An 18922-nucleotide genomic window follows, 5' to 3' on the forward strand; every position below is an offset into this window, starting at 1 on the left:
TAAATACAGGAAAATGGGAATATGTTGGAAGAGAGAGTGTGGGAAGTAATGAACAATGATTATGTGAGGTTTAGGAGAGGGGAAGTGTTGAGCTGAGTCTACTCCACTGTTATTTATGTACTGTTCAGTTTTTACTTTTTCATTGCAAAGATGTTACTAACTGTATGTTTCTACTTCAGTCTAGATGTGTTACTTCTCTTCCAATGTTGTTTGCTAATATTTAACTTCTTTGGGTATAATACTCAGTAAATGTCTGAAGATGGCCTAGTAAGCCGAAAACCGGTTAACAATAAAAGTAATATTGTAGAACAAAAGCAAACTGGTGCTTTTCATTTATTATAATGTTGTTCTACCAAGAACCAACGGAAGGTTCTGTTAAATGAAATAATCATTATTTGCGGACGAATTTCCTGTGTTCTATTTGTACTGGAAGACTTATTATTCGAATTTAAAGTCCAGGATAAAGTTGCTGTGACACTTTTGCCAGATATGGCTTTTGTCTGCACTTCGCCCAATAAAAATTAGTAGCTTTGGTATTGTCACCCTAAACTCGCCCAAAATATAAATACCCATAGCTGTTGCTACAGCTAGCTTGGGGGAGTTGTAACATACTGCACAGCAGCGACGTACATCAGACACCAATTTCCGCCAATAATTTGCCTATCGCTCGTAATTAACAGTAATTGGGACGGGTTGTGGTGTCGACTGACACTGATTGTAATGTATTGCATAACAAGACACAGTAATGGGCACACAACATTGTCCCTAACGCTAATAAATAATATTTAAGTACTCTGCAGAATTTTTCTAGGCGGCATGAGACAATTCATCAGTTACTGAACATATGAACGTAAGACTTCAATTCAAGACTAAGTATTCCATAAAACAAAGTAAAATTTTCCTCATGCTGAAATAAATTAATACACTGCATAAACAGAGAATTATTCAGACAAACCAAAGTACATGGTACAGTAAATGGAACAGACAATGTCAAAAATGTATACATAAGTCAGATATTCAATTGGTTATTCCAAATGTAAGCTGCTAGTTGCAATGTAGCATGCTTTTGGGTAATTTTTTGTTCAATTCAGAGTTGATGAACAAGTATATAAAATCTTTGGAAACTATTACTTCAACTGATCACTTTAAATTCGGCAGCATAATACTATTACACAACGGGGAGGGCCTGCTCTCTTAGTACAGCACCGGCCACGGCGCGCCGAACTTCACATGTGCAGGCTGTGCGGGTCACGTGGGGGCCAAGGCTCGGTCCTTCTGGGAAATGCGCGGAACAGCGCGGCATTTTATTGAGTACTGCGATGTGGAATTTTTCCGTCAGCACTGCTCTATGAGTTACGCAGAATTGTGGTGCCAGCGCTGCTTACCCTTTGCTGTCTATTTGTGGCATGACGGACGTTCACAGGTCCAGTGAACAGTTGCACAAAAAGAGGAAATCTATCGATATACCATCACAAGCCTTCGAAAATGAACGGTAATGACAGGATAGAGCGATGAGAATTCTCAATCTATATTATGCAGTCGCATAAGCGACTGGTACAACAGATTTGCTACGAAACAATGCTATGACACCATGCAGTACGAATTTAAAGATTTAATAGGCACTATAACAGGAAAAGATTACAACGATCGGCAGACGGCATTGACTGTTCTGTACATCAAGAACTGCAACCATGAAGCATTTGAATAAACTGGTGGTACGAAAAGAGAAATTTCTTAAGGCAATTGCAACAGATTTCTTTGGACCTGAACGAAGAGTATGGAATCTTTATTTATTACTAAAAGTACGTTGGTTAAGTCAAGGGGTACTGACTGGAACGATTTTTCGAATTACAAGTCGCTATTGTTGAGTTTATGAAGGAAAAAGGTGTGCGCAACGAAAATTAGAGTATCAGCGATGGATTGCAGACCTCGCATATTAAGTGGATGTACATGACTGAACTCTGCCAACGCTGAGACAATGCAAAATGAGCAATAACTGCTTTCCGATTTGATTGTGATGCGTTCGAGAAGAAAATCGCGTTCTGACAAACACAGTCAAGTTCCCTAAGATCAAATGGTTCAAATGGCTCTGATCACAATGAAACTTAACATCTGAGGTCATCAGTCCCTTAGAACTTAGAACTACTTAAACCTAACTAACCTAAGGACATCACACACGTCCATGCCCGAGGTAGGAATCGAACCTGCGACCGTAGCGGTCGCGCGGTTCTAGAATGAAGTGCCTAGAACCCCTCGGCCACAGCGGCCGGCTCCCTAAGGTCACTGGAGTTACATGAAACTCGATGTTTGAAGAGTTCATCATGACTTTGAAAGAATTACAAGGGTAGTTTCCGAACTGTTTTGGCGCGACTGCTACGGTCGCAGGTTCAAATCCTGCTTCGGGCATGGATGTGTGTGATATCCTTAGGTAAGTTAGGTTTAAGTAGTTCTAACTTCTAGGGAACTGATGACCTCAGATATTGAAAGTCCCGTAGTGCTCAGAGCCATTTCAACCTAAGCGTTTTGAGGACAACGCCAGATGTTCATCTCCTTTCGAGAAGCTTTCGAGACAGTTAACCGTTTCAGTTGAATGTACTCCAGTGCATTAACAGGTATAACTGACTGATTTCCAAGGTAATTTCCTTTTAAAATAGAAATCCCGTTTCTGTTAAAACTTCCCAGGACGTTTACACTTACTCCCTCATGTAGAGGTTCCACGTCTCCATAATGAGATTCGAAAAGTGCTACAATATTTCGGTGAACATACGTGTGTGGAAGACCTTTTTTCGATTATAATACTAAATAAGTCAAGATTACGTGGCAATTTGAGTGCACAAATCCGAAATTGTCTGCATCTGTCCTCATGCCGGCAATTTGTACCAGATAAAAATTATGCAGAAAAAATAATTAAATAACACTGGAAATTAGTGTCGTTTTTGATTTAAGCTGTTGAAGAATGTGAAACATAAATACAATTCGTATACAGTGTTTCTGCAGTGTTTAAATGCGGCATGTTCACAGTTTCCCCTCCTTCCCAACTCCTCGCGATCAGACAGCGGGGTATGGCTGTGGGGGAAACGTGCCAGTCATGCTCATCAACTGGGGTACTCATGCCAGGACACGCCTCGCAGCTGAATTCTTCGTCACCCCTACTTTAGAAGCACAGCTGCAACATGAAGTCACGAGGATGTACGCGACGATGTTCAAAAATATGTGCAGCCTGAAAAATGCTGAGCGGATCTCTGAGGAAAAAGTGATTGCGTGCATATGGAGTACCGTCTCAGTTGTGTGACTGCATTCGTGATGTCCTCTCAAAGAGGTCATAGTACGTAGTGATAGACGGTAAATCATCGAATAGAACAGAAGTGAAATCTGGCGTTCCGCAAGGTAGTGTCATAGGCCCTCTGCTGTTCCTCATTTACATAAATGATCTAGTTGATAATCTGAGCAGCCCCCTTAGATTGTTTGCAGATGACGCTGTAATTTACCGTCTAGTAAAATCATCAGAGGATCAATTCCAATTACAAAATGATCCAGAGAGAATTTCTGTATGGTGCGAAAAGTGGCAATTGGCACTAAACAAAGAAATGTGCGAGGTCATCCACAAGGGTACTAAAAGAAATCAGGTAAATTTTGGGTATACGATAAACCTCACAAATGTAAGGGCTGTCAATTCGACTAAATGCCTAGGAATTACAATTATAAGCAACTTAAACTGGAAAGACAAGTGTGGGGAAGGCGAAACAAAGACTGCGCTTTGTTGGTAGAACACTTAGAAGATGCGACAAACCCACTAAAGAGAAAGCCTTCATTACACTTTTCCGTCCTCTGCTGAAATATAGCTGAGCGGTGTGGGATTCTTACCAGGTAGGATTGACGGAGGACATCGAAAAAGAGCAAAGAAGGGAAGCTCGTTTCGTGTTATCGCGCAATAGGGGTGAGAGTGTCACTGATATGATCGCGAGCTTTGGATGGCAGTCACTGAAACAAAGGCGATTTTCTTTGCGGCGAGATCTCTTTACGAAATTCCAATCACCAACTTTCTCTTCCAAATGCGAAAATATTTTATTGACACCCATCTACGTAGGGAGAAATGATCATCATAATAAAATAAGAGAAATCGGAGCTCGAGAGGAAAGATTTAGGTGTTCCTTTTTCCCAAAGCCATTCGAAAGTGGAATGGTAGAGAAGTAGTATGAAAATGGTTCGATGAACTTTCTGCCAGCCACTTAAGTGTGAATTGCAGAGTAACCATGTAAATGTAGAGGTAGATGTAGATGCATACTGACTTCATTATTCCAATATTACCTGTTTCGGACATACCCATTGAAATGGCGAGCGCCGCTATCCTGTGATCTTGTTCGGAGCGCGCACTGTAATCGATTATAGTTCACTGTCCTGGTGCGGGTGGCGATTTGCTATGACGCCGCTGGCGTGTGTTTGCGGTGGCCGGCAGAAAGCGAGAGGGTAGTTGGTTTCCAGGTATTGCACGCAACGTGAAGTTCGTTCTGCCTGACCTGCTAGTAACTAGCGCTAAGATTGTTTTGCCTCGCAGTATGAGCAGAATGGGCTGCGGCGGAGGCGACTCGCCGCTTTGCTGGCTATGCGGTGGTGATTAATTGGAGTCGGCGTACTTGTTCTGCCTGCCTGTCCGATGTGGAGGTCCGGTGAGGCCCAGTGATACTCTGGCCCGGAGACAACTAGTTGCTGAATTTTGGAGTCGTCTGCCAGGTTCGGGTGTGGGCTCGGTTTGAAGCTCCAGTAGCGCTTTCTGAACTTCATTCTGATGTGGGACGGCTTTGTTGGAACTTTTAGCTGTGTGTGTGTGGCTCGTTACGATATTTGTTGGTACTAGTTTATTTGCACAACTGGAGTCCTGCCCGGAGTTGCGTTCATGTATGGTATATCTGGCATTTGATGTATTAGGTACAGTCTGCTAAGAAAGGCGGTTTTGTACAGTATATACATAGTAAATTACTGCTGCTTGGTATATGTCGTCTTCTGGGACCTCAACAACAAGATCTCGCCAATCTGATAGTGTAACAGCATTTAGTGGTATGTTCTGTATTTTTCTCACTGTGTTATTGTTAACTTGGTGGAATAGTCACGTTTGGCGTTGTTAAGGCACCTCTAAGACTGTGGTTTGACTATTCATGTGCGCTTGGCTTTTATTGTTTTGTTTTAAGAAGCGAGAATTGTTTATTTAAGATTTGTGTGTGTTGGCTTCCGGTACTTAAGAGCGCCCGAGTTAACAGGGCCGTGGTTATCATCTGCTGTCGGGATGTTAAATTGTTATTTTATTTCTGAATATTATCTTGTGTTGTTGTTATCTGTCGTGTTACAGAACATAACGAAGGTGTGTAAGTTCTGGGCAGTTGTGGGAGGCAAGTCGGGGAGCTCTCAGCGGTTTATTTCGGGGACCACTTCTAGTGGGAAGGCTCCGTAGTGTTGAGAGCTCGCTTGTCTATGATTGCGTTGGGAGCTGCCCTCGCCCTTGGGTTGTATCAAATTATTATTTTGTTGTTATATTTATTGGTTGTGTGTGGCGCTTCTTTCATTTTATGGTGCCAAGCGCCATTATCGTTCTCAAAGTTTTTTTTATATAAATCATTTTAAATTGTATAGCCAAGTTAACTTATTATTAGATTTTGTCTTTTGTGTAACATCTAAAAGCACTGTTGTAAAAGGTTCTTTGATTTTATGATGGCAAGCCGCCGTTATTGTTTTTTAAAGCTCACTCTTTTAACTATTTGTTAAGTTCTGTAAGTTATATGAATTTGTTGTAATTTAAGAGTTTAGTATTGGCAATTTAATAAATTGTGTAGAGAGTCTGCCGTTTGGATATTATTGAGTGGAACTCCTTGGATAGTTGTCCAATAAGAATATACAATGAAACGTCCCCTTAGAAAACTTAATGAACTGCTGTGCTGATAAACCTCTTACATTATTTGATTTTCAAACAGCTGAGCAAAACTGAACGTACTCAGACATTATTCTGATCAATACTAAACTGACACACAATATTTTTTAGCGCAACGCAATCTGACTTTCAATAATCCCTACAAGAGAATGGCCCTGACTAAATTAACCTATACCTTTCACAAATCACTTACCTCACAAAAATCTTCATTACTCAAACTACTGCAATACAGCGAGCGCCAATACTGCTAGCTAAATAAAAGATTCAAACTACTGAAGGCACTAACTACTAATAGGCATAGTTAGCAAATGAAAGATTTTGATAGAGAACAAACAATGTATTTACCTTAAAAGTTTTCAAAAGTCATAATATATATAGCAGTTCATGACATCCATTGTTACAAATGTACTGTTTCCGATGGACACACGTCCAGATCATCCGCTCTCAAAAATTCGCCATCTCACTTCCCCACATCCACCACTGCTGGCGGCTCACCTCCAACTGCACAACGCTACGGGCTGTTAACATCCAGCTGCCCAACACTACAATGGCAGACAACAATGCAAACTAGACACAGACTGCACACAGCACAGCCAGTGATTTTCATACAGAGCGCTACGTGGCGTTACCAATAAGAAAACATAAACAGCCTACTTACGAAGCCCACATGCTCCCCACAAAAAAATTTTACAAATTGTTTTGCTCACTGACTAATACATATTTGTTAAAAAAATTTCACAGTTACAATAACAAAGAAATCAAATGCACACACTTATTGATACAATGTTGGTCAAAAGCTAAAATTTTCTCACAGTCCATAAAGACAGTCCTGATCGTTCATCATAGTAAAATTGCAGTGTTTTTCCCAAAGTATGAGCAGTAAAAGAAAATACACAAGGAAGTAGTGGATTTCCATGCAGTCTTGAAGAAGTAGTGTTGTCCTTCCAACACAAACACAGTGCTGACTCTTGACATGCAGACAGGTAATGGGCCACAACAGAGCAAACCCACAGCAGACTCAGTCGAAGTTTTGAAGAATATTGGTAGGTAGGTCATCACAGAACAGACCACTGTAGTCTTGTTAGAGATTACGGTATTGGTGGGCCACCAGAGGTGCAGACCCACTGCAGTCCTTGTACAAATAATGGTATTGGTTTCATATCAAAGATGGACCCACTGTAGTCCTTGTAGAGACGGCCAGCAGCCATCTGTTGCGACTGTGCAGGTGCACAATCACCATCGAAGAATCTTGTAATATATAGCAAGTTCATGAACCACCACTTTTGCACTCAAAAAAAAATTTTTTTGTAACATCCTTAGAACTAGCAATGCTGTTAACCAGTCCCTTGCTGCATTATTAACACACATGCAAGCACTAACAGTCCCAACTTCTCACATACTGTGCATATATTATGACCAACAGAAACGTGTGCAGTGAAATGATACTTAATTTGAAGAACTGGTTTCTATACAATTATAAATTTACAACATAAGAATACAATTACAAAGGTACAAAATACATCATTAAAGAACATAATAGTATGGATAACATTTGTAGTAATACAGGCTTTACAAATGAATAGAAATAAACATGTACATCAGTGTTGCAAGAATTATGACATAAGTACATACATAAAAGATCAGAATAACTTTTGAAAAATCAACTTCACACATGAGCATTAAAACAAAACAGAATAAATAATGTCTAAACATCTTTACAAAGTAAATAACATAGTATTAGAAAAATTCTACAACATAACTCTTATCAGATAAACACATAAAGACAGTATGAACACAAATACACAAGGGTACACAAACATGTAGCAGAATGACACAGGAGGAAAGGACAGGGTTTGTTTTCAGTGTAACATTTGGTGCTGCAGTCCAACCCAAAACTTCATTCCATAGATCTTTCGTCTTATTTCAACATTTGTTTCCACCAAAAAAATCCAATCCTTTCTGTATTTATATGTTCACATATTTCTTAACTCATTATTTATTTTCCATTATCTTACCTCATCATTTATTTCCAAGAAAATCCTACCTAAACCTGTTGTCTCTAACCCCTACTTTTTTGTTCATCTCCTCTTTCAAAATACTGTTTTGGCCAAACCATTTTCTTATAGCTTCTCAATGCATTTCTTCCAATTCATCACAACTCCTGCTCTTATGTAGCCTACCCCCTCTTAAGCTAACTTAAATCTACTGAGCTCAGATGTATATACTAAGGGACGAGGCAATGCAGCAGTACAAAACAACACAAACAACAATGACAAAAAAATGCAAATTGGCAAAGCAAGCAGCAATATATATGTTAGCAAAGCAAATGCAACATTATCACTAATATGAGCCAATGTGTAGCAAAAAGAAAAATAAATCAGTAGTAAAACTGGCTTAACAGAGTAATACAAAGTGAAATTTAATAGTACAATGCCTGGCAAGCAGCAGCAGCAAATCAAATAACTTATATCTAAACATGACAAATCTCAAGCAGAAAAAATAGTACACTAAAGACAACAATGCAGATAAGGGAAATGTCTATTCACATCTTAATATCTATGTCATTAAAGTGGTGCACCATAAGAAGTTATTCTACCAAAAAAATTACCAAGTAGTGGAAAAGAAAATTATGTATACAGTAACTGTTATTAATCCCTTCTTATTGTTCTTTCCTTTCCAAGTGATTCTTTTCGAAGAATGTGGATCATAAAATTATTATTTAATAGATCTGTTGACAGAATGTGTTCACATTAGCAAATGCATTTAATTTTATTTTATAAAACCAATGTTGCAACACAGCTGGAAACCAGATATGAAATGAAATAAGCAACTATGTACAAAGTAAAGCATAAAAATATCATTCAATAGTCATGTGTCATTTCATAAGTTAGTAGAAATTCTCTCAACTTTCGTAGAAAGACGCTTTCATAATCAGGTGTGCAGATGTAAGTATCTTTCCAAGTAATGAGCGAGTCGTATTTGCGATGCTTCCTAGAAAGGAATGTCAATAGTGAGGTTAATGGCCTCTCCCTTTTTTTTCCACACGTGCCTCTGAAAGGCACACACTAATGGCTTTTTGCCAGGCGACTGTCGTGCAGCTAGGTGCTTACAGTGACCTACCTTCCTTACCGAAATATTTATGACATCAGTTTCCGCTTAAGTGACAGTTTGATACAAATAAAATTTCACAGGTCGAAATATTTGTGTTACAAATCTGTAGAAAGAAAATCTTAAAAATATAACAGTGTCCAAAAAATTTTCGCCAGTATTGTGATACATTCACGCATTTACACACATTTCATAGCTCTTAAAGTACCATTCTTGGTTTCCAACATCCTTTTTCACATATCAGAGTCCCTAACCACTATTCATTACTCCTTACATTATTACACATATACATATTCGTCGACACGTCAATCTTGCGTTGACACTTCAATATTTCATCATAATAAATACATAGCATAATCAAATTCCTCATATAGCATCAGCTTATTGATCATAAACATACCTCAACAGCATAATACACATTGTCTTCATAATAATAGCATCATAAAAACCCAGCCAAATCTCAAAAACGTCGTAGCTTTCTGCAATAATTTCAAAATGTAAAAAAATTCTCTGCTCATTTCAATAGTGTCATCTACCTCAAACATACTTTAAAATCATGATCCCATACCAAATACATTATTCAGAGCTCTCATAGTATCACAATGGTTCCGAAAAATATGAACAGTTCACAAAGTACAGATAAAATACAATTTCGTAAGTGTGAAGTTATCCAACTGTGTAATTGTGCAAACATGTGTCACTGATGTAGAAAAAAAAATGTTTGTCTCTCAGTTAAATGGTCAGATAGCTGTGTAATTTATGTGTTAGAGAAATATGGTACCGATGTGTAAAGTTGTATAAGCAAATACCATATTAGCTAGGGCTCCTTGTGCTTGCCAAACACATGGTACACAAAGTAAGCGTGTGCCCCCTGAGGATTAATGTAATTATACCCTCAGGTGTTACAGATTACAGCAATGGAATGAAATGTATCACGGAAAACTTTCTTTGTAATTCAAAAATCTTCAAAAATAAATGTTTTAAGTACAAGATTAATCACTCAAATGTGTGTCCAGTAGTGCTAAATTGTAGGTCATGTTGTAACACAATCTCTGTCAATACTTAAAAGTAAAAAATGTGCCAGGTGACGTAATTATCGTCGTCCGTAAGCAAAGTTCTGTGGAAGTCAATGTACTTACCTCGTAATAAACAAAAGCGAAATGCTATGCATATAGATATCATAGTTATTACGTAGAGTACCGTGATCACGAAAGTACTACACTGTAACGTATTGTTGTGCTACAAAAAAGGCTGTCTTATTGAAGCTATACCACAAAGTTACTACTAAAACATGTTTTACTTTCCAGAAGAATTCAGAAAGACTGTGTAGATATAAAGCAAATACAGCACAAAAGCAACAATGTAAATTGTGTCACACATTAGCAGCGTCGTGATATAATCGTGTAGCTGTCAAAGAAACCAAATACTAAGTCATCTTTAATCCCACAGAAAGTACTTCAATTCCAGAATGTATTCTCAAGTAAACCAAAATGTAGCATTAAAATCTCGCCAGCAGTACTGGTCTATACTCTAAGTATGTGAGCCTTATAGTCGTTAAGTAATCATACAACTAACAAGCAAGAATGTACATGCACAATAACACTGTGTCATCTGTTCACTATAACATTGCATTCCAAATTACTGTCTCAATAAGTTGCCCAGTTTCTTGACTGGATAGTTAACTATAAAACATAGTTGCATGTTAACAGTTTGTAAGTGTGACAAAGAGTACTAGTAACGTGAAGTGAAAAATTTTATGGCAAAGACAAAGTTAAAAAGCACATTATCTCTCAATAAACGGTTTTACATGTGAAATGTGGTGCAATCTTTTACCCTTTATAGTGCGCAGACTTTCAACTTCAAAGCAATTATCATGTTGTTACGTAGGTAAGGAATGCTAAAATTTTTCTCAAGGTTAGCATGTATGTTATTTTTCCCTGCGTCAGCCGGCGCATGTGGCTGCCTGCGGTGCGAGTCATTGTCTGTTTCTTTGTTGGCGCGCATCGTTATTGGGATTTGGAGATCTAACTTCTACAAATTCACCTGTTTGAATCCCGCCAGTTCTGATGAAATTCAGGCCTGTCGTTATGATTATATCGTCTGTCGTCATGTCGGTAGTTCCTGTAGTTTCTTTCTTGTCGGTTAAGTAGTGGAGAATTTCTCCCTGAATTATCACTGCACAGTGGACCGTTGCGTCTGAAGTTATTCTGTGTTCCTTGATAATAATAGTTCTGGTTGCCATATTGTCTGTTTCTATGATTGTCTCTGTCATATTCATTACTACGGAAATGCGATCTTTCTCTGTAACTATTACTACTCTGCCAACGATTGTCATACGGGTGGTGTCTGTTTTGGTCACGATTTATGTTGTAAGAATAGCCTTGTCGTGTCCAGTTATTATTTCTTTCATTGCGGAATTGTGACAGATGTGACCTGTAATTGTTGTGTTCTTGTTTTTGTGTCCCGTAATTGTCAGTGTCAGTTTCCAGTTCTTGTAACAGTCCCTGAAAAGCTTCAATGTCATCTTTGCAACGTCCTGCCAAAATAATATGTCGTAAATGTTCAGGCAATTTGATTAAGCAAATGCAGATGAGTTCGGAGGGGCTGTAAGGGTTTGACCATACTGATTCTTGTGCAACATGTCTTCAAAATTTTTCACAAGGCTGGAAAATTCAGATTGTTCGAAATGTTTCGTCATTATGATGCTATGTTTTAATCGGTCTTGTGTAGCTTGAGACCAATATGCTGAGAGGAAGGCATGATAAAATTCTCCCTTACTGTGACAATGCGAATGACCGATCGCAATCTTACAGCTGGTTCATTCTCTAAATAGCCACACATTAATTCTAATCTGTCCTCTAATGACCAGTTGGGAGGAAAACAATGATAGAATTGATGAAGCCACGCTTCTGGATGAATGTCGTTGCCGGAATTGTTAAATGCTTTGAATTTACGTGTAGTAATAAACAGCTTGTACTCAAAATCATCATGTCGGCGAGTCGCATATCGGTCATTGTTACGTCGTTTCGGCGGTTCCATCTCAAAATTCGGTGTACCTTGCCAATTTCTTTCATAAATTCCGAAGTTACTTGTGTTATTATTTTGTGGCTGTTCCGTATTTTTATGTCCCTCTTCCCGTATTGGAGAGTGAGTGTCCGCTGAAATACGTAATTCTTGTATTACCTGTGTCAGCTGATCTTGTGCTTCCCGGATTTCTCTTTGGTGTTGCGTATTAATTTGATTCTGATTTTGTTAGAGTTTCCCAATTTATTCGCACTCTTCTGTGTCATTAAAGACTACCAGTTTTGTATCATTCATATTATCATCTACCTTCGTAGATAAATTATTTAGCTGATCCGAAAGTTCAACTACTTTCTCTGATAATGAACTAATTTCCTCCAAGTGTCTTTCTGAACCAATTTTCAGAGTATCTACTGTGTCCTTTAGGTTTTCCTGAATTTTGCAAGTTGCGTAACTGGATCGGTAGATGCAACTGAGTCAGTTTTAGCTTGCAAGGTGTCATGATTTTCATGAACAGTAGTTTGCAGTTCTTTTGTGGCTGCTTCGTGATTCTGTAATGCATTTTCATGCTGCGAAAAAATAGGTTCAAAATGCTAACAAATTTGTGTTTTTACGTCATTACAGACTTTTTGACATTTCGATTCAATGTTATGTAACTCAGTAGGTAAATCTTCACCTGTTTATTTAAGCGTGGTTTCTAACTTCCGAAGATTTTGTTCCATTGTGTCCAAATTTTGAAGCTTTTGCTGTGTTTGTCTCTGATTTTGTTCCATTTGTTGCATTAATTGCAATAATAATGTGTTAGTGTCTGGAATCTGTTTCTCTATGCTTTTGGCAGTGCATTTTCACCGGCAGCATTCACATTTTGACAAGCAGAAAATGTGTCTTGACTCATTTGAGAAAACGGTGAGGACCCAAAACCTGAGTCTACAGTATTTGCAATATTGTGTCGTGTCATTTCCGATACCTGATGCGAGCTGTTGCCGACCGATCGATCGATAATGCTTCCCTGCTCGCTACTTGTTTCACTGTCTACACCATTGTTTGCCGTCCGCTCCATTTCCCTATGCACTATTACCAAATTACTACTTTGAATGTCTGTTAATTCGTTACACAGTGGTGCTGATAAACTACGCTCGTCGTCACTACTATTTCTCAGTTTCCTTTGGAGCCTAGTGTTACGTTTTTCACACGCCATTGTTGTCACAATATTTCACACGATAACACAGAAAAGCACAATTTGAAGAGCAAAAATAAGAGAACACATTAACATAGCACTGAAAATAATATCTAGTTAATTTCAAGTGCAGCTGCGAAATACTTGGTGCAAATCTACATGCATGCCACAACTGTTTTACTGTACAACAATGAAAGACTGCAACTACAAAGGAAATTCTCTCTATGATTACGCACTAGCAATAAACAATAGCTACACTAATTACACAAACTACAAGAAAAAATCAGAAGATTCCAGTGAGGTATCCTCGGCTAAGGGTCGACATATGAAACGTCCCCTTAGAAAACTTAATGAATTACTGTGCTGATTAACCTGTTACATTATTTGATTTTCAAACAGCTGAGCAAAACTGAATGTACTCAGACATTTCGCTCTTTACCTATTCTGATCAACACTAAACTGACACACAATATTTTTTAGCGCAACGCAATCTGACTTTCAATAATCCCTACAAGAGAATGGCCCTGACTAAGTTAACCTATACCTTTCACAAATCACTTACCTCACAAAAATCTTCATTACTCAAACTACTGCAATACAGCGAGCGCCAATACTGCTAGCTAAATAAAAGATTCAAACTACTGAAGGCACTAACTACTGATAGACATAGTTAGCAAATGAAAGATTTTGATAGAGAACAAACAATGCATTTACCTTAAAAGTGTTCAAAAGTCATAATATATGTAGCAGTTCATGCCATCCATTGTTACAAATGTACTGTTTCTGATGGACACACGTCCAGATCATCCGCTCTCAAAAATCCATCATCTCACTTCCCCACATCCACCACTGCTAGCGGCTCACCTCCAACTGCGCAACGCTACGCACTGTTAACATCCAGCTGCCCAACACTACAATGACAGACAACAATGCAAACTAGCCACACATTGCACACAGCACAGTCAGTGATTTTCATACAGAGCGCTACGTGGCGTTACCAATAAAAAAACCTAAACAGTCTACTTACAACATTTCACCCATCATCAGATATCTTGGAAAATACATAAGTTACATGTTGTAGCAGTAACTATTACAAAGAGATTGCTTGTGACTGTTACTACTGCAACATGTAACTTTTGTATCTACCTTCAGCATGATGTTCCTAGGCTGTCAGATGATTCTCTGAAACATGTAATATCGAAATAACAAAGTCGGTTTGCGTCCAGTCAATGACTTATTCCTCATCCACCTACTCAACATTTTGCTGACTTCACTTGCTTCAATACGACGGAAGTTGCTTCTGATATCTAAAGAGATGTCCTTTCAACCTGTTCCATTGTCCATTTGGTTTTCTTTTTTATATGTTCCTTTGCTCTCCGATCTCATAGAGAACTTCCTCATCACTGATGTTATCAGTACATTTAACTAGCAGCATCCTCCTTCATCACCTTTTCTCCAATGCTTTGATCCTCAAGGTTTCAAGTTTTCACTCGGGTCATTATTTTATTTCAAACCAGTAGTCCTCATTTACCGGAGAATTCTCTCTTTAAAAAAAAGAAAAAGAAAAAAAGTGCTAGATTTTTTATGTCTTCCCTCCTTCGTACGCCATTCATTATTGTCCTTTCAAAGTAGAAGGATAATTTCGCTTTGACAATTACGTGGTCCCTAATTTTGATGTTGAGTTTGTCACAATATGCTGCACTATCGAACGCTTTCTGTAAGTACAGAAATACAGAAACTTCCTATAGGCCTACAGGCACAGTTCGCATCATACCGTGTGTGAAATTTCGTACGAGCAATGCTTTCTAAATCAGTACTGATTTATAAACAGAAGTTTTATTTTCTCGCGGAAACCATCTAAATTTGACATTAGAATATTCGAGCGTCGTTCAATAAGTAATGCCCCATATTTTTAAAAAAAGAGCCATTAATATACACAAACAAACGTCCTTGTGGTGGTTCACATTTGATGTTTGTTCTGCGTGCCGGTGAAGTTTCGCACCTTTCTGGCAGATGGAATAGCCATAGTGCAGCGTGAAAATGGCGTCTACATACGACTGACGTTACAAGCAGCTTGCTGCTATTGAATTCTTGTGTGCAGAAAAAGAAACCGTGGTGAACATCCACAAATGTTTGTGTGCGGTGTATGGCGATGCGGCAGTTGATAGGAGTAAAGGGGATGGGGAAGAAAATTTACAGCCTCAGGAAATGTAGAAAAACAGCTCCATCATCAGCTACGCTCGGGACGTCCTGTCACAGCCACTGCTCCAGACATGCTGAATCGTGCGCATGCCATTATTCGTGCTGACCGGCACATCACAACTCGACCATTTGGAACACATCTTGAAGATGACGAGAGTGATGCAATGAAAACATGGCTACGCCTATAGGACGAGAGCTTTCAACAACAGAGAATACATTCTCTTCTACAACGTTGGCGTACGGCCATAGAACGTAAGGGATATCACGTAGGAAAATAGGACATGGACCAGACATGTTGATCTCTGTTGTCACCAAATTCTGACTGTTAACAATAAATATGATCTGAGAATAAAACGTGGGGTATTACTTATTGTACGACAATCGTACTTGAGGATCCTGCAACTGATCTAAAATGTGGCACATCCGTCCTATTGTCCTTATAAATCGGAGTAATTTGTGCTGTTTACCAGTGCCTTTGGAGGTTAACGGTGTAAGAGATCCAGCATAAGTGTAACCTATGAAAGCGGTCTGTGCTGTAGAGTACTTGCTGAAAATCTGAGTTCCATTCGAGTCATGACACGTCACAGTAAGATAACCACTCAGCCGATCATTTTAGAAATGTTTTTTTTCCCAACAATCGATCTAGGCATCCCAAACATACCGTAATATTTACCGATGTTCTAAATGTGGGGAATATCTCGGGAGCTCTGTTTTTCATGTTATGTTACCAAAATCCGCCTCCCGAGCAACTTCTAATACTACAAGCTGTAGGCGACGATGCGTGGACTGGGGAAGACGGGATTTCTAGATCATGGGAAGTTCCTCGTCTACTATTGCTCCCTTAATTCTTGCCAGGCAATCCAACACACGCATCCGTCAAGTGTCAAGTAAATTTGCCCAAACCTGACAGGTGGCTATCATTGTGCTACAGAAGCAGAGAAAGGGAGTGGTATTCCTCTACTTACCTGTCCTCATGAGGACAGAAGCAGAAGAGGTAGCAGACAGAGCAGCGAAAGCTGGCGGACAGGAAATCGCTGCTGATCACTTTTGTTCATTCCCTGATAGCGAAGAAACTTATATCTGAATAGGAGAGAAAATGGGAAGAAGTCAGGAGCAAAAATCTGTCACCAACGAAACTGACAATCCAACCGTGGCTCACTTCCTTCCAGTCTCAGAGAAGGGAGAAAGTGGTCATTCTGATACAAGAGGATACCCGTTGAAATAAGCTTAGCTTCTCCAAAGAGAAGATACAGTCCGAATGAAGGGCTTCTATGGTACTGTCACACTGCACCACTTTCTACTTTCCTGTGTTTTATACTCTGACAAGAGAGACACATTTGGCCATCGATAAGACTTTGCCACAAGTATAAGCGATAATAGGACGATTAAAGGAAACTGGTAAGCTTCTAAGTGACGTCAAACCTCGTCCCGCATTTGTTTCGAGGAGATTTTGATGGTTACACTTTTAAGTGGTATTGGTTGAGTTCTGACACTTTGTTTGTCGATGACAAGGCCTCATTAACATTCCTGTAAATGTATTCACTAACTGCCAAGACGTAATGTTGTTGATATTGGTAATAGGTGTTGGTATTTTTCTTCTTGGAAAATAAAACTGTAAATACACTTGAATCACTAGTGTTATTCTTATCACCATACCTAAAATTTGTTTCAGGTATTGAAAGAAAATTTTCTGGCGATGTTTACAGACCACAGCCTTCGCACAATGGGAAAGCTGACTTGTCCTCATCAGTTGAGATAGTGCCTATCCGTCGTTGTGAGGAGAATAAGGTTAGTGTCTGTACCCAAAATTCAGATTGCAAGTTAAATATATATGTATGTAATCCTTAACAAGAAAACCATTGAATCTTCAATACCTATCAAAGGATACAAATAGTTGTGCGTAATAACACTATTAATTTAAGAAATGTGCACATGTAATATTTATACGATTCCAAAATCTGAAAGACAGCGTGTCTTCGAGATACTAAAATATGATAAACATTCTTCCATGTCCTATTCTATGGGTGAGGAAGAATAGTTCTGCGTGTTTATGCTGAATAAAAACGTGAGCGTAGAGCTACTCGTAGAGGCTGCAGTCTCCTGACTCAGAAGCTGACCTTACGGTACAGCACGCGAAATGAATGAGAGCAGGAGAAGAAGCACAGCTTTTAATAATTAATTCATGTACAGACTCCCGAGAGGCCTCGCCCAGAACTGGCTTAGAATACGCATTTCGAACCGTAGCAAGTAGAGTTGCGAGTTGCCAATGTTACAGTAGGTTCATCGCGTGTTTCAGCATCCTCATGATCAGCAGCATGGCTGAGAGAGATTAAATACTCTGTCGGAAGAAAGGTATACCTGGAAAAACGAAGTCGATTTTGATCCGATGACGGCATATGCCACTTGGCGGACAGTAGATGTACTGATAGTGATTTGAACGTTGTCCTCAAACAGATAACGTAGTGGCGTAGCTACCAGCGTGCCATCTGTGTCTACCATTTAATAGGGAATGCTCGCAGCCAGAAGGCTCAGTGGTCTGCAAACGTGTGATGCAAGCAGGCAACCATTCCCCGGAGACACACTCGTGCTTCGCACAACCAATTGAGCGAGTTTGAAAGAGGTGAAAGTGTGGCCTTCCGAGTGGCGGGGTAGTTCTTTTGATGAATTGCCCCACAAGTTGGACGTGCTGCATTAGTTGTGGAATACAGGGTGGTCCATTGATAGTGACCGGGCCAAATATCTCACGAAATAAGCATCAAACGAAAAAACTACAAAGAACGAAACTTGTCTAGCTTGAAGGGGGAAACCAGATGGCGCTATGGTTGGCCCTCTAGATGGCGCTGCCATAGGTCAAACGGATATCAACTGCGTTTTTTTAAAAATAGGAACCCCCATTTTTATTACATATTCGTGTAGTACGTAGAGAAATATGAATGTTTTAGTTGGACCACTGTTTTCGCTTTGTGATAGATGGAGCTGTGATAGTCACAAACATATAAGTACGTGGTATCACGTAACATTCCGCCAGTGCGGATGGTATTTGCAGAGTGATTCATTGCCTGTGTTAAAATGGACCCTATACCAATTGCGGGAAAGGTCGATATCGTGTTGATGTATGGCTATTGTGATCAAAATGCCAAACGGGAGTGTGCTATGTATGCTGCTCGGTGTCCTGGACGACATCATCCAAGTTTCCGGACCGTTCGTCCGATAGTTACATTATTTAAGGAAACAGGAAATGTTCAGCCACATGTGAAACGTCACCCACGACCTGCAACAAATGATGATGCCCAAGTAGGTGTTTTAGCTGCTGTCGCGGCTAATCCGCACACCAGTAGCAGACAAATGGCGCGAGAATCGGGAATCTCAAAAACATCGCTATTGAGAATGCTATATCAACATCGATTGAACCTGTTCCATATTTCTAAACACCAGGAATTGCATGGCGACGATTTTGAACATCGCGTACAGTTCTGCCACTGGGCACAAGAGAA

The sequence above is a fragment of the Schistocerca cancellata genome, chromosome 8 (assembly GCF_023864275.1).
Source record: "Schistocerca cancellata isolate TAMUIC-IGC-003103 chromosome 8, iqSchCanc2.1, whole genome shotgun sequence".
NCBI lineage: Eukaryota > Metazoa > Arthropoda > Insecta > Orthoptera > Acrididae > Schistocerca > Schistocerca cancellata.